The sequence below is a fragment of the Pyxicephalus adspersus genome, chromosome W (genome assembly GCF_032062135.1).
Source record: "Pyxicephalus adspersus chromosome W, UCB_Pads_2.0, whole genome shotgun sequence".
In the NCBI taxonomy this organism is placed as follows: domain Eukaryota; kingdom Metazoa; phylum Chordata; class Amphibia; order Anura; family Pyxicephalidae; genus Pyxicephalus; species Pyxicephalus adspersus.
Genome location: NC_092870.1, coordinates 3,047,339 through 3,064,709, shown reverse-complemented (window position 1 = coordinate 3,064,709; position 17,371 = coordinate 3,047,339). Strand labels below are relative to the sequence as shown.

Below are 17,371 nucleotides of genomic sequence, written 5' to 3'. Positions count from 1 at the left end.
TGTAAGCGCAAGCGGCTTTGTGATTCACCATGAGGTCATGTTCTCGCTGAACGAACGAGGTAAGAAGCAGGGGGCCGTAACGCCGAGAAATTTTGGCGGGAATCACGGGTGGGAGCGAATTATTTGCTCCCAGGATGTTCAGCAAGGCCCAGCAGCCAATCAGGGGTGATCGGAGCACAGGCATATATATAGGGAAGGAGGGAGGGGTTAGGCACTCCATCTTGTGTTCTGTGTATAGAATAGACGTGTATTGTGACAGCGACAGTGTAGGAGCCTTCTTAGTTAAATTGTTAGCTGCGTGTTTTATGGAGCATAATTCCTGTACTACTGTTTAGTATAGGATATTGTGTATGTAGAATAGGTTAGGCAGATTTACTTTTACATGAGGTACTAGCTAGTCAGTTTTGTTAAATTGTCGGCAGTCAGCACCTTTAGTGTAAGTTAGATTGTGTGTATTTCACTCTTAGGTACTGTTCACTGACTGCACATGCACTGAGGGTACAATTGTGGTTGCTGCTACTTGTAGTGCCATGCATAGCTAGTCAGTTTTATTAAACTGTCAGCAGTCAACACATTTAGTGTAATCTATATTGTGCATTAGTGAAGACACAGAGTTAGTCATCTTTTTTCACACTGTACATTCACTAAAGCTAAATAAAATCAATTGCAGTTCCTATTTACCAATGAAGACCATTTGGTACAGTTACATTTCTGGCCTACTGTAAAATAAATACAGATATTTAATTGTTTGATACCTGCTCCTTTTTACCAAAGAAACCGTTTGGTACAGGTGCATTTTTGCCCGAATGAGTAAAAGATTAGAAGTAGATGGAGGGGAAGGCGTGGCGTTGGACGACCTGCCGCATCTGGTAGGGGGCATACTCCCCAGGAGTCCGCCACTGTAAGACAGCAGCAAACTGTTGGAGGCAGTAGCACAAGTTGTCAAACAAGTCTGAGATGTGTGGGGAGCACCAGTACGCTGATAGATGTATTGAGAGGGCGGAATAAAATCATATAGCCACATCATGTGGAGAGGATTGTGGACTGCGCCTCAAAAATCTTCTTCTGCAGCAGCAGCAGCAGCAGGAACCAACATCCCTGCTTTCCCACATGCTCAAGAACCACAAACCAAAGTGGGAGCAGTACTTGCGTTCTCTTGAAGGAAGTGCAACCACATTATCGTCTCTTCTTCCACCTCCATTGACTCCTTCACCTCCAATAGTCATTGCTACTACGTCTCAGGAGGTTGGTGTCAGCCAGACTTCTAGGGGCGAGGAAGTATCAGCTTCTACCCGCAGGTTTCGTGGCATCAGACAGCGCCGCAAGATGGGTACACCAGTGACTCCTTCAGCTCCCCTAGCTCCCAGTGCCTTCAGCCCACTGTACTGAAGATATGTGCAAGGCATCAGCCTACGGGCCCAACCAACAAAAGAGTAATTGAATTCAATTCATGTCTAGCCAATCTATTGGCCTTGCAGCTACTACCGTACAGCATTGTGGACTCGGCTCCCTTCCGTTACCTGATGGCCTCTGCCGAGCGGCGGTGGATTGTACCAAGCAGGCATTACTTCTCCTGCACAGCAGTACTCAGTTTACATGGACATGTAATGGATAACCTCTCCCAGGCATTGGCATTCTCGTTGTCCAGCCAAATCAACATCACCATGGACAGCTGGACAACCAGGCACGGAGTGGAACGCTACCTGTCCTTCACCGCTCACTGGGTGGTCTTGCATAGCTCAGTGGGCGGTGGTCTGCAAGAGGCATTACAGCACCTGGTACCCCCGTGGGGGGATGTGGTGGGAAAGCATGGGACACCCCAGTTCTCTCACTTCTTCTCCTGCATTTCTTCCACCGTCAACCCCTCTCTTTTCGACACTCCTCCTGAAAGGCCAGCAGCGGAGGACACTGTGGTTAAGTGGGCACGCCACTACGGCTCCCTCAAGCACATGCGTTGCCAGGCAGTGCTGAAACTGGTGTCCTTGGGGGAGAAAAGTCACACCGCCAGAGAACTCTTGTCCGCTTTGCACAGAGAGGTTGAGGCTTGGCTAACGCCCTCCCGACTCACAAAAGGCAACGTAGTGTGCGACAATAGAGCCAACCTTGTGGCTGCACTGCACCACCACGTTCAGTACGTGCGCAAAGCAGAGGTGGTGCAGAAGTTCCTCCGCTCATACCCAGGACTGGAGGACTTACTGAGAAAGGCTCGCTGCATCTGCAGTCATGTCCGCCGATCCCCTACTGCCGCCGCAGCGCTTAGCAAGATCCAGTGCCAACAGAGGCTGTCACCGCATAGACTGATTTGTGACACTGTGACTAGGTGGAACGCCACCCTGCACATGCTCCAGTGTCTGTGTGAGCAAAAGCTAACCATCCGCCATTACTTGGTTAGCGTGGTGCATGGAGGCAGAGGGGCCCTTGGTACAGCCACACAACTGAGCTATTTTACCAGTGACTGCAGATGGAGACGCTGTGCAAAGTACTGGCCCCCTTTGAGCAGGCCACAAACGCTGTGAATTGGGAGCGGTCAGGCTTGACCGACGTCATACCCATCATCTTTCTGCTTGATAATACCCTGTGTGGCCTGATGGAAAGTGGCGATGGGAGAGGAGGGGAAGAAAGGGGGAGGGGGTAAAGTGAGGGGACATTAAACTCCATACCGCACAGCCAGCATCAGGAGTTCCAAGAGGAAGATGATGATGAGGGAAGACCATGTTGGGGCTGCTGGACAGGACCCGTCCAAACCCGCATTTCTGCTGTCATACACCAGGTTCCATTGACCGCACAATGCCCCTGATTCATCAATAAAATCCGCGCTCGCTGGAAGCGCGAAAGTACGCGCGGCCATCGATCGCGGATTACCGCGGTCCGGACTCGAGTATGCGCGTACACTCGCCTCACTGCCAGCCGGATTCCAGCCTTCACCTTTTTCAGTTGCTGAATAGCGCGATCGCGTACGATTTCGGATCGCGAATACGAATGCGCGACGGATAATCCGATTCTGCTTGATGAATCAGGGGCAATGCAACAACAGGAACTGCTGCAGCTTGAAGAGGAGGTGGGTGATGAGGAAGATGTTTTGGCGCCTACTGAGGGACAGGAGGAGGATAAGCCCAGGGAATCCTTCTTTCATATGTGTGTCCACATGTTGCGATGCCCATGGAGCGACTCCCGCAATTGCAGCATCAAAACCTGGGATGATTACTGGCCGGCCACCCTTCTGGATCACTGCTACAAAGATAAAATGTCACAGTTTCTACCCAATCCAGCACAAGAGAAAGAAAAGGTGACCCGCCTGAGCAGACTAATGTGACCAGCTGGGTGTGGAGTTCCGCGCACCTCATTCCACACAGGGAGCTTAGGCGGACACTGCCTACACTGTATTCTCCTGTAGCCGCAACAGTAGTGGCAGCAGGCCGCACACTTCCAAAAGTCTAGGCCAGTCGAGAACGCATGAAGCGCATGGTGCACAATTATGTTGGCTCTTTTCTGGCTGGTGGTGGTGTTGACTACAGCAGTTATGGGGAGGATGCCTGTCCTGACAGTGGTGATGTCAATAATTTTTGTGCCAGCCAGCAATATACTTACATTTCTGCTGCTTCTGGGAGGCCAACAAACTGCAGACGAAAACCCACAGTACTGCCACACTGATAACTGAAAATTTGGGCAAACCCAATGGTACCCAAGTATTGTAAGATTGAGGGTTGGTATTCATGTCATCCACTTCAAGCTGTAAACTAGCAATATCGGCTACCTTCCTACCGCTTCCGGCACCACAGACCACAGCAACAGCGCTGGGTCACAAAACATCCTGATCCGGCCCTTCTACCTTTAATCACACATTTCTGGGTGGCATTGATGATTGACTAAACCCAGCTCTAGATGCCAGTTACCAATATGGTCCCGCTCCTTCTCAGGGCCCACCGCCTCCTCCTCCTGCTGTTGCTCCCGCCTGTCAGTATACCATTCACTAAAATTCTGTGTGGCATTGACGGTGCACTACACCCAGCTCTAGATGCCAGTTACCAATGCGGTCCACGCTCCGTCTCAGGGCCCACCGCCTCCTGCTCTTGCTGCCGCCTGTCAGTACTCTATTCACTAAAATTTTATTACACACTTCTGGGTGGCATTGACGATGCACTACACCCAGCTCTCCATGACACTTTCCAACGCGGTTTCCCTGTTGATAGCTGACCAGAGGCCACACTGCTACTGCTTTCGCCTGACTCACGCTCTGTCTCGGGTCCTCCATCCTTTAGCCTAATGTCCCTGCGCTTCTTCTCCACAACTTTATGGGTGGCATTCCTAACACGTCATAAAGGTCACGATGTCAGCTAGCAATACAATCTCCTGCTGTTTTGACGGCAGAGACTGCTGCTAGTGGGTTGAGTGCACTTGTAGCGCCACCCTTTCTCAATGTCCTAATGTTTATGCTGCCTTCTGTTTGCTGTCCATCACACAAAAATCCTATTTGCCTGCTGTCGCTTTACCTGCCATTTTCTGGAAAACCACAAGGTCTTTGTATTTTTCCCTTGTTGCCACTGTTACTACACACACCTAACAAATTTGTTGTTTCGAACATGTATCAGGGCTTTGCTATTATTGCTTAAAGTCAGCTCATTGACTTTAATGGAATTCGCTAAATCGGTTAGCCGAAATTTCACGGACCCATCTGAATTTTGAGAAAATTTTTGTGAGATCGTCAGAGGCCTTCTCGCTCACCCCTGCTCCTAAATTGTTCCGCCACAATAGTAGATTGAATTTGATTTACTGGTCAATAGTGCCATCATATTGTCACGGTACTGCAGAGCAGGACGGTGGACCCTCTGTCACCAGCTCAGGTGGTAGAGACGTGCACAGGGGGCAGAGTCCAAGCAGCTGCCCGGTCTTCACCAGAGCCTCTAGAGGTGGGGGATGTTGCATTGTGGGCAACTGCAAGGTTTCCGCCCACATGCACGCTGAGGCAGGTGACTGCTGACACACAGAAACAGGACGTGGTGCCAGGGCGAGGAGCAGAGAGTAGTCAGGCAAGCCAGAGGTCAGGGCAGGCAGTGATCAGGAATAATCAAGGATCAGCCAGTAGTCAGGGCAAGCAGCAATCAGTAGTTAGGGTCAAGCTGAGGTCAGTACACAAAGAAGAGCAAGAGAATAAACAAACAGGAACCTGGAAGCAGGCAACTTCCTGTTGCCCTTCACTTCCTTTTAAAGGGCAGGGCCTGTGATGAGTGGAGCCATGTGAGCTGCTGCATCGTATCCTACCACCAGAGGGGGTCCAGGAGACTAGAGGTTGGTGCTGTTTACATCTCCACCAGCAGAGGGAGCACATCTGTGCTCTGAGGTAGTGGAGCAACTGACTGGGAGTCACATGACCTGGACCAGGAAGTGAGCTGCAGAAATTATGCCTTAGCAGAGCTGGTGCTGGCAGCAGAGGAGTGTAAGGTGGGTGACACTAAATGAGTCACAGATCCCCTGAACCTGCAGGGATCTGTGACACATATCTTTGGCAATACTCTATCAGTGTTATGAGGAAGCCACGGGTAAAACTGGAAAGTCAATCACCCGAATTAAGGTAATTGCATACCATGGGAAAATCTTTCAGATTTATTTTTTAGTTAGTCAGTATGCCTTTTATGCCAGCAGTACTGCCAAACGGTGTCACACATCAACCAAATCACCATATCAACTGCAACACACAAGGACTGATAAATCTTATTTTGTGCAAATGCAGCTCATTCTAGGTGGGCAAAACCAAGAGACCATTTAGGAAGAGAATCTACGAACACCTACTTCATTACATCTGGAAGGATCATCACTATTTGGCTACCACGTTGGAACCCTCCAAAAATTTGATCCTACAATGATCTCTTTCACTGGTCTCGAACATGTTCCCACCCACCCCAGAGGGGGCAACAGCGACACCAAATTATTGCAAACAGAATGCAAATGAATTATCAATTTACAAGTTACCAAAGCACAAGGCCTTTACGACATGGTCAGCTTTAAACCCTTTTTGCATACCACACATCCCATATCTATCTACCATCCTTAATATATAAAATTTATCAGTACCAACCAATTTGTGGATATCAAACTTCCTTATACCACTATAAAGGTATACCAACATAATTATGATTACCTTGTTTCAGGTAAAGTTACTATACAATTCAGAGCCCAAACGATTATGACTAACACTGTATCAATGTATACAAACATGTTTTTTGATGTGTGCACCTTGTACTGAACATATACTACCAGTATGTATTATGCTCAAATATAATATGGATATTATGATTTTTTACAAATTGTTATCTCATGTATATATCTTTACCATTGGTCAATTTATTTACCATCAATGAACACATGGTACATTATTACCCTTGTTTGTCTATTATTACAGATTTTTCATCTTGATCAAAAACTATATATTCATACCTTTACAATAATATTTCCCATGTAAGAGTACCAAATTATTGTTATAGTAATATGGTATTGGCCATTATTCATTGTGTATTTTATTATTGGTAATTTTCTGTATACCATTACTTTTGTACTATTTACAATGATCATAGTACATAATAATTCATATTATACCCCTATCACTTTCTTCAACTCATCTTTCTTTATAGTATCTTCATTTACTTTAATATTTTTGGTTTAAGGCACTACACTTCACTAGACTGTAGTTAATACCATATTTTGACATTAGTGCTGCTCATATACATGCAGACTCTAGTACTTTTCATACGCAGACGGGAAGGCTGATTCATCAAGCAAAATCGGAAGCTCGCTCATTCGTATTCATGATCCAAAAATCGTAAGCCTTCGATCAATTTATCAACTAAATTTCAGGCACTGGCATATTCGTGCGGAAGTTATTACCCAAAATGATCTCGCTGCTGGAGCCGCGCATCCCCGGCAGTTTGACGCTGGCAAGCTTGCATTAAATGTCTTTGTTCCCCTAAAAAATAAATCTTTCTAATGGCACACATCTTTCACTTAGACCTAAATAAAAATGTTTGGGCTGTTCAAATCTTTTAAATGTTTATATTAGCTAAGAAATAAGCATATTTTTACATGACCTAATATTTTCAGGTTTAGAGAGAGTTAACCGATTTCAGCTCTTTACACAGACGCCTATCTAGATGCATCCAATGCCAGACTCAGGGATCCGCCTGGTAAGAAATTCCAGCGGGCTCAAAGCCTCGCTTTTGCCAGCGAACTAGATTTTTTCCACCTATGTCCAAAGCACATACGCAAGTTCTTGCTTGCTTCTGTAGATATACATGCATGTATATATAGCGAGATCGCCTGTAGCAACGGTGGATGTTTCAAAGAAGGAAACAGGGCCAGCAGATTTTATTTATTCCACTTCACTATTTACACACAAAACAGGAAAAATAAAACAAACAGCAAAAAGAAAGCCTGGCCACTAACTCACTGTTAGTTCCCTTAACTAGCAGTCCAGCGTAACCTAGTGTTGTTCAGGACTCTAACCATATATCTTTTGCAATGGTCTGCGTCTTTACTCACCGTTCCCAGTTCACCTTGGCCCTCCTCCCAGCTTAGCCACCAAGACAGAGCCTCAGGAATAAGCAGGCTGGGAGTTTATCCCCAGCCTAATTTCCAGGATGCATTTCAGGTGGGACAGTTAAACCTGATCATACCCAGGCCTCTTTAACTCCCCCACCTGGCCAAGAAGCCTGGTACTTCAAACCCCACCTTCAGGTTAAAAGGAAAACTGACTAAACAGAAAAATACTCTGCGTATAACCTGTATCTGGGGCAAATATACCTGTCATCCTGGACAAACCCTGTGATTTATTTGGCCAGCTGTTACAATACATAGACACACAAACACACATATGTATATATATATATATATTTTTTTTTTTTTTTTAAAGAGCACTCAAAACCCATTTTTTCAAACTTGCTCACCCATCTTCTTCTGTCTTTTGAAACCATCACTACTTCCCACCACTACATATCTCCCATCCTATTGTGTGTAAATTCCCCCTCCTACTAGATTGTAAGCTTCGGGGCAGGGTCCTCCTCTCCTCCTGTATCACTGTCTGTATTAGTCTGTCATTTGCAACCCCTATTTAATGTACAGCGCTGTGTAATATGTTGGTGCTATATAAATCCTGTTTATTAATAATAATAATAATAATAATAATATTTATACACACACACATATATATTTATATATATCATTAATTAGAAATATAGAAAAATATTCCACTCCTTTTTTTCTTCAATAGCTGTTTACTGGTGTACAAATCTAAAGGATCGGATCAATAAATTATTATGGAATGTCAAACTGTAAAAAAACCAAACAGCCAAATTTCACATACTGCGCACGCCCAATTGCATGTTAATTTTCAACACCTGAGAGTGTTGTCTAATTTGCCCTTTTCCTTTGTCTTAATTTTTTTTTTGATCAAGGAGGGGCTGTTGTTTTGTTTATTAGCCTAATCTATGTTGCTACATTTGATACTTTGCTTACCATTTAGTACAATAGCTGCTTTTGTTTTTTGTACTTTGAATCTTTTAATGTCCATTTTGCTATTAAGAAGACAGTGTTTGTGGCCATATTTTTTCATTTCATTAATATGTCTATAGTACCACCTTTAAATGTTTGTCCTGCATAAATATTTTCAGGTCAAAATTGCATATTGGTTTGGTAAATATTTTTGGGGCCACTTTTGAAATAATTAGGCTTTATATGCAAGCGTGGGTTTACATGTGTGTGTGTTTTTTTTTTTTTTGGTTTATTTTGTCATGTAAGTTTAGTGTTATCTGTGTGTTCTCTATATTTTAATGTGACCTTTTAGCAGAGAAGGATCCTCATTCCGGTAATTTTTTCTTTTTAGGTGTATATTTGATTCATGTTCACTCATGTATGTACATACATGCATCTATCTGTATGTATGCGTTTGTGTGTACATAAACATAGAAAAGTGAAATTATAGGAAGAAATGGGCATAAATAGGCAATGAGGATTTTTTTAGGCCATATTGCCTAACATGATTCAAATTGAAAAGCCTATTTCTTTTTACGATTTCTGATGTCGTGGGCTTGGTTCCAAGCAACATTCATAAATGATATTGCTTCTGGTTAATGGAGGAAACCCCCTTTATGTGCTTCCACTACCAAGCTGAGGTGAGTAAGCCAAAATATAGTTGGGCAAGGTCTAACATACAATTCAAACTGCATAAACACCCTGAAAGGCTTGAAAAGCGAGAACATATGTTTGGCTCAAAGTGTACATGTTAGCACTGCAGGTCGTGCCGGCGCCGCTGCTCCTAATCGCAGGCATGGGCGCCAGGTTCTATCTCTCAGGTAACACTACCTATGTTCCATATCAGTGTTTCCTCCATGCTGAGACTTGCTCTGTTTGTGAGCTGGCGTGGGTGTGTCTCTGCTGGGGATTGTTCTGGAGTGCCACCTGGTAGCTACCCCGCAGCCCAAGCCTATCCTCACCATCAGAGGCTCTAGTGAAGACCGGGTGGCTGCTTATTTATGCCCCTCTAGAGTTTACCTGGCCAGCGGCACAGTGGGTCCACACCTTCGTTCATAACAGTACAAACCAGCATGTTAGTCCATAATTCCAAAAATAAACCTAACAAAAAATAAATACAAAAAGTGTATTAATATGAAATAATATGCGTGTACCTTTGCACAAAATATAAAAGCGGTTACATGCTGGTATTAATACGCATACAGCAGGCGTATGTGCAAATGCGTGGCGTAGGCACGTTTTTCAGTAGGCGTTTTTTCAGTATGAAAAAAGTTTCATATCTGCGTTATCATCATGCCGCGCCCGTTGTTTGCAGAGAGGGACCTGCGCTTCATCATTCAGGTAAGTGAATTTTTAAAAAATTTTAGCGGGGGGGTAATTCTTTTTAGTTGCATAAGCATACATGTTTGTCCATGTTTGCACATTTAAATGTGTTTTATAGCATCATGCATGTTTACACGTTTAAATGTGTTTTATAGCATCATGCATGTTTGCACATGCATGATGTGCAAACATGCACATCATGCATGTGCAAACTTTTTCAATTAAGGACTTCTATGTGCACTTGCTTTGGAAAATGCATTCCCAATGTAGGATTTTCAATAGTGTTTGCAATTGGGATCCCCATATCTTCAAATGCTTGAAATCTGGTGGCCTGAGATTTTGTAGATATTTTGGGACTATTATCTATGAGTGTCCTCTGTGCTTGTACACAGAGTTGTAAGGCTGCAAGATATGACATGCAGAATTCCCACACACAGATATCACACTGTGCCCATGATGTTGTTACACATGCCCACAGAGTAGATATAATTTCCCAAGTATTTTTTTATATAGAAGCCACAGCACAGCTATAGAATGGGGGAGGGTCAGCCTGTGTCCCCATCTCATTCTAGCTGCGCTGTTCTCACTGCCCAGCTCTTTTTGGCAGCTGAAATCCTCTGCACGGATGACAGCTGAGAATGGAGCATCCTCTATTGTTCTTTCAATGGATTAGAGCTGCAGATGAGAGCTTGGTAGAGGTCCACACACCTAAAGTTGGCTGTTGACAACTATGTACATGCACATATTTCGATGTGTGTATGTATGGTTTGTAAAAATCTTCAGGATTCTACCCCATTAAGCTCAATCAGAGGTAGATCATTTGAAGAGCACGAATTAGCCCCCTTGCTATCACGCAAGGCTGGAAATCATCTTGCTTTGTCCGGAGGACAGTGAAAGCCTTCTGGTGGAATGTCCTCTGGATAGCTGACACCACAATCCTGATTTTGGTGAAGGCACATCATTCTACTGTCCCACATAGAAATTCCTGTGTTTTGTATTTATCCACCTTTTGTATTTTTGTTTTTTTTTTCCTGTGTCAACAAAATAAATCCACATGTGCTGCATTATCTGACCTAATGCAACAGTGCTTACATTTTGCCTCTAGATTGTATGTCTGGCACTTACTAATGCTTCACTAAAACTGGATAAACAGAGTTTACATCTAGGAGCACAATTATTGGTTTTACAATGGTTTAAACAGGATTGAGCTTAGTGGTGTGGCAACTGGAAGCTTCTTAGTAATAGTAATAGTATACCCATATATATCTACACACAATCTTAACAAACAAACAGTTTACATTTGCAACCAAACTATGTCAATTTGCAACAGAAAATATATCTATCAATCAGTCAATCAATCAATCAATCAGTGATCTCTTTTTTTTTTTTGTTTTTACGAGGTGTTTGGTTGTTGTCAAAATAACTCACATTTTGTTTCTCTTTTTCTTTAGACAATGATTCGGCAAAGATATGACCAGCATCGGTCAATTTTTGTCAAAAAACAAATTGCAGAGAGGCTGGCACAGGCTCTGGACCCTGCAGGGACGCGCCCAACTGTCGCACAAATACAGCACGTTTGGAGCGACCTCAAGCAGAGGAGGGCCGATTTAGTCCGCGAAGTGGGGAACCGCATCCTGTCTGGTAAGTCTGGCATTTTGTCTTCTCCTCTTGTTAAGGACTGGTGTTTTAGAATGTTTGTTGTTAGTGTAAAGTAGTATTGTTTAGCCTAGAACTGTTTGTTTTCACTTCCTATATTTTACTACCATTATAAATTTTGTATATTTGTTTTTGTTATTACAGCCAACTCTCCTGCAAATCCAGCGGCCACACAGGCAACTGGCTGTCCCCCAGGATGTGGAGGAGGCATCCCTGCATCACCGGAGGAGGAGCCAGTCATGGAGGAGGAGGAGACCAGCAGGAGGAGCCATCTCCAGGGGAGGAGCCTGCTGCCCAACATCTGCAGCCTTCGATGAAGGAGAGGAGGTGGCCGAGGAGATTGCCTGTAAGCTAACCTTGGAATCAACTTTTGTAACATATGATGCAATTCAACACATGCTCACACTACTTTCACCATTTTTGTTACAAATACAAATAAAGATCTAGCAGGATTTCATGTAGCTTCCAGTCATTAATCATGCATCAAATGAAGATTCTTTAAGGTTGTTGGCTAGCATGAAGAAAGATAGACATGAATTGTTTAGTTGTCCATAGTTGTACTGACAAATGTTTGCTCAGAATTTTTGGACGTAGGCAAAAAGTATCATTTAGAAGTTCTGCGTTATCTATTCACCTTAATCTCCCTAGCGCTAATCCCAAGTGTGACTCGGGATGGCTTTTACATGCAAAAAGCGGTAACCCCGAGTCACACTCGGGGTAACTTTAAGAGCCCCCTTACCTTTTCACCCCGCTCCAGCGGCGATCGGATGGTCCTGTTGTGAAGCCGGGATGCCGGTCCGTCGGGTGCGTGGCCGAGCGGGAAATTTAAAAGCAGATTACTGAGTAATCTGCTTTTAAATACCACCCGGGTCCCGGCCACGCCGCTGCTCGCATCAGCAGTGAGATGCCAAGCACAATGCAGGACTTCTGCATTGTGCTTCACATCTCGCTGCAGGTGCGAGCAGCAATAGCAGATTCCGGGGGTGGTCACCGGACAGACGGGAAATCTCCACTCACATCACCGGGAGGAGTCATCTTCCGGGTGATGTGAGTGGTGATGTATTGGGGGGTGTGTCTGGGAGGGAAATTTAAAAGCAGATTACAATGCAATCTGCTTTTAAATGGTTTTTACAGTACAAAAGCACCACACAACATGAAATAGAAATAAAAATATTTTTATTTTATTTTAAGATTACATTGTTGTCTATTTCATTATTTTTTAAAATTATTATTTATAATTATGTATTATATTATAATTTATGATTATAATAAATATAATTATCATACCCGGGAGTTAATCCTAAGAATTACAGGCCCACAATATAAACAAAAATTTATATGCAAAAAAATAGGATCACTTTTTGCATCAAAAAACTGACAGAATTAGAACGCTAGGGGGGGTTAACTAACCTTACAAATCTACTTTAGTCCTGCCCACCCACTTTTACTTATGCTGCTCATTTTTTATCTACAGCTACTGGAGCGCCCTTGCCAGCACCTCCTCAACAGGACACAAGTTCCTCATCTGAATGCAAGAATTTCTCCATTTTAGATATTGTGAACATTCCTTTAAAACCATGAAAATAAAGTGGGAAATACTTTGTTAGGCCTAGCTCCATCAAGTATCATTAGGAGTGTATGACTAGCTTCATGTCTAGGCAGCTTTTAACAGAAGACAAAGGTTAAATGTCACTTAGCCACGTTTGTCCCGTGAAAACCCACAACCTTCATTGCCAACAAACTGCATCACTTTATAGTGCCATAGCCATAATTAGCTTGGCCCCAGGAATAACCTTTCTTTCTTGTTAGGCACGGTGTAAACAGCAAAACAGTCAGATGAGATGACATAACTTGAATTCTTTAGCACTGTGCAATATAAGAACTAGCTGTATATTATACTGTTACATTTGGTCAGTACTTACCTCTCTTATTTTTGTGGTCCCTTACACAAACACAGCCAGTTCCACATCGAGGGAGGCAGAAAGTCCTCGTGAGGAGCGGCCGAGCCCCCCTCTTCAAAATATATGTAATTGAAGCTTCGTTATGAAACATCATTCAAGAATACATGTGGCATAGAATACACAGCTGAACACCTTAGTATGTTATTTTAACCAACAGAAAAGTAGTTGACCTATTAGCAAGCACATTTATCTGTTACAAGTGTCAGAGAAGTGTGGTGTGCCATATTTGGTCCCTGGACATAACTAGATTTGTGTTCATTTAGTGAACAAAGATGCAATCGTGTATTTGGAAATAATGTTTAGCTTTTTTTAAGGTCATTGCAGCAATACTTGTAGAGTATTGAGCTGAGACTTTATACTTGATTAGAATCACTTTGACATATTTACAAACTGGAACATTCTTTGGGGATTAGATAGCAAAACTGCATTTGGTGCATACTTGGGCCACATCAAAAGAAACTTAGATAGGTAAAGTGTCAAAGTGGGAGGGTCACTAACCTGTGGACATTGGGCAAACACAAAATATAGATTAAGCTATCTTATACAAACAAGCGTCTTTATACAGGATCCCAACTCAAACCCACACTGTGGATCTTATGGAGTCTAGAAAAATTGAGTGAAGAATGTTCTCACCGGGCATCTATCTACATACTTCGCCCAGACCGGCCACAGCATGCCTACGTCCACCCCCACCCCCACAGCATGGCCGTGAGTGTAGCCAGGGGCACAAACTGGGCAGGCAGGGGCACAAATTGGGCAGGCAGGGGCACAGGATGGTCAGGAGGTGGAAGTGGCCAGGCAACTGCCGGGGAACAGGGTGGAGCCAGGGAGAAGGATGGCGCTGGCTGCTCTGCAGGAGATGGGGGGCCAGCAGGACCTATTGGGATTTGCCAACCCAGCCTGTGAATATTTGCCTGATTTAGCTGATATTGTTGGCCCAGGCATTCACCTAACATGTTACAGAGATGGTCAACTGTAGGCACCCAAAGTGGCTGATTGTTGTCGGACTGATTCTATCAGACGATGCATAACCACCAGATGTTGTTGGTTAAATTCTTGGTCCTGGCGATTTTGATTGAGGTTTTTTATGTCGGAGTGTAAGGACCTGTTCCAAATTATTTGAACTTGGGGCAAACATGCTTGACTCCACTACTCTATCAAAATGGCCCACCAGCCTCTGAGTGAGGCTTAGAAGCTGGCTGCCCACACTGGGTTGACCCAATCCACCTGCATCCACAGGTTGCTATAAAGAGAAAATAAAAAATTACTACAATATCACATAACTTTGTGGGTCACCATAACATTATGCAGACAGCTTCCTGACATTGGAACATCAAACATGGGTTGGTTACGGAAACCTCAGGTGTCTCCCCTTCTTCTTGTGGTAAATGTCCACCTGAGGGACCCTAAACAAAAAAAACACAAATGGAACACATGGGGAAAGGTTCATTCCCCCAACACATCCGAAAATAAACACTAATGGACCAGTTCTTGCCTACCTCCACAGTGGATGCAGCCAGTGAAAACTCTCCAGAACCAGAAACCAGCAGACATGCATGTTCTACAAAGACACATGATGTATCACATCAAAATGAATGAATGTGGTGACAAGTCTTCACATATCAAAAGTCACCGATATTTCACAAAGGCAAAATTATTTTTGACATTCAGACAGAAATCGAGGAGGTTAAAATTTAACAAATTATATATATATATATATATATATATATATATGATATATTATAGAAAGATCTAAGGTTATTACTTAGCTTTTGGAAGGCTGAACACACAGACACACACCAAATTACCTGTTTTCGCCTCCAGGCTTCTCTGCAGTGGATCAACGACCTCCTCCTGTAGATGGTGATCTGTTAAATAAAGCACAAAAACAAATGAAATAGAGTGAGCTTGACTCTAAACCCAAGTTAATTTGGATTGATCGGTTCACCACAAATCTAACCACAAAACATACCAGTCCTAGAGCAAAAAATGTGTGAAATTAAACATTCATATTACACGAGTGTGGTTATAAACATGATTAGAGACAGGTGCACATGGTGCAGGTGCATGTCAAACAAGATATACAATGAAGGTTCATCTTACCAGGTGGAAGCCCAGTGTCATCTTGATGCGAAGTGACATCCTCATCATCTACATCACCCCGAGCACAAAGGGCAGGAGGAGGGGACTGCTGCGTCTCAGGGCGTACTATTGGAAAAAAACACATACACACATTGTTGATGCAAGTCAAAAGAAGGTGAAAATACACTAAAGAAGTCATTTTAAAAAAATATTTCACCCCAAACATAAATGAGTAAAAACTAAATCCCATTTTGTTCTCAATGCTAATAACTAAACTGTTGCAGTCGCAAACAAATGCAAAAATCAATTACCATTGGTAATTATGTAATGTAAAAGGATTGAACTTACATGGTTGCCAAGCATCGGAGTCATCCCGGTACTCCACGCCTACCACCGTTTCTGGCCCAATGAATGGCAACGCTAATCTTTCGTACTCCCTGAGACGCTGCACAAGATGTTCACGATAGGTCCCACTCCTTCCGGCCTCCGTGCCCAGGAACCTTTTGACGTGTCTGAGGATGTCACTCACGTTTTTGACACTGGGTAATGGTCCGTTGTGTACTGCCCACTGCATTTACACTCCTGGCAATTTCCTCCCAGAGTCCCTGCCTTACAGCATGGGAGGTCTGGGAGTGCAAGCCCCCACGGAGTTGTGGAAAATGTTGTACGTAGGACTCCATGAGGGCTGCATTTTGCTCAGGAGTGAAGCTGGTTGCCTTGGAAGCAGAATCCCTGGTCCGGCTCAAACTGGCTGAGGTGCCAGGTTGAGGGGCCAGGGGCCTAGATGTTACTTGGCCTGCTTCACAGAGCAACCTAGCTGGCCTGAGGGAGATGCCTGTTGGTCTATGCACTGAAGACCCTGGGGTGGTGGTGGTGGAGGGGCCGGCAGCAGCGACGGTGGCGGTGGTGGCCATTCTTCTTGGCTCCATGTTACTAGAAGGAAAAAAAATAAATGTTATGGGACAACACACCAAAAACATTTTTTGGAGGAATAAAGTAAATGGTGTATTCTTACTTTTCATTTTTCTTCTAGCAGCCTTCTGTTTTTTTTTTTTTTTGGCTTTGAAAATTTTTGGTTTGCATGCAGAATGGCTAAGAAGCTCTGGAAAAACTTATAGGGATACAGTACGTGCGCACGTTTATGCGCGGTTTAAGCGCGATACATGCGCACATTCATGCGCACCTAAATGTGCGCCGGGGCGACGATTGTGGTTGTTGTTGTCATAGAGCAGGATATTGAAGTACAGTTGCTGTTCACTGCTGTTGTGGCATCCTCCTCTGCTTGTTACTGCAGAGGAGGAGCAGCTACAACAACAACCTGAGGAGCAACCTTCAACTTTGCGACAGGTCTGGGAGCCACGCATTGATAATTTACGTGACCAGGATGTCAAAAGGCATTTCCGCCTGTCCCGCCAGGTCACCCATGACCTGTACAGCTTGCTGGAAGCTAAAATTGCTCCAGAAACCAAAAGAAGCCAGGCAGTGCCAGGAATGACCAGGCTCTTGGCCACTCTGTGTATTTTAGGAAGGGTGCAAGGACAGGTTTCCCAGGATCATGCCATGATGCCTATATCCTGCGTCAGAGAGCCCTCTACCGGAAATTCATCTCTGGAGAAATGCCTGAGGGCTGGTTAATAGGTAATGTATAATGTTGTTACTGTAATACAACTAACAGTAGTCAAATCATAAAGACACCTATTATGTTGCTATGTCTCTGATATACTCCGTGCCCATTCCTCCACCCTGGCCCCTGCCCTAACCGAACTATTCAACCTCCCCCTTTCTACTGGTAAATACCCCTCAGCTTTTAAACATGCCATAATTCTCCCTAT

At 43.9% G+C, this 17,371-nt stretch overlaps 2 long non-coding RNA genes across 2 annotated transcripts in view; both read left to right on the top strand.

Moving 5' to 3' along the window:
* Window positions 1-17,371, top strand: part of LOC140342784 (uncharacterized) — an 830,340-nt gene that overhangs the window by 149,638 nt on the left and 663,331 nt on the right. The gene's annotated exons all lie outside the window — the stretch shown is intronic.
* Window positions 11,322-13,102, top strand: LOC140342890 (uncharacterized). Its single transcript, XR_011923198.1, has 3 exons — window positions 11,322-11,481; window positions 11,641-11,842; window positions 12,971-13,102. It is a non-coding gene; the product is annotated as an uncharacterized lncRNA (long non-coding RNA).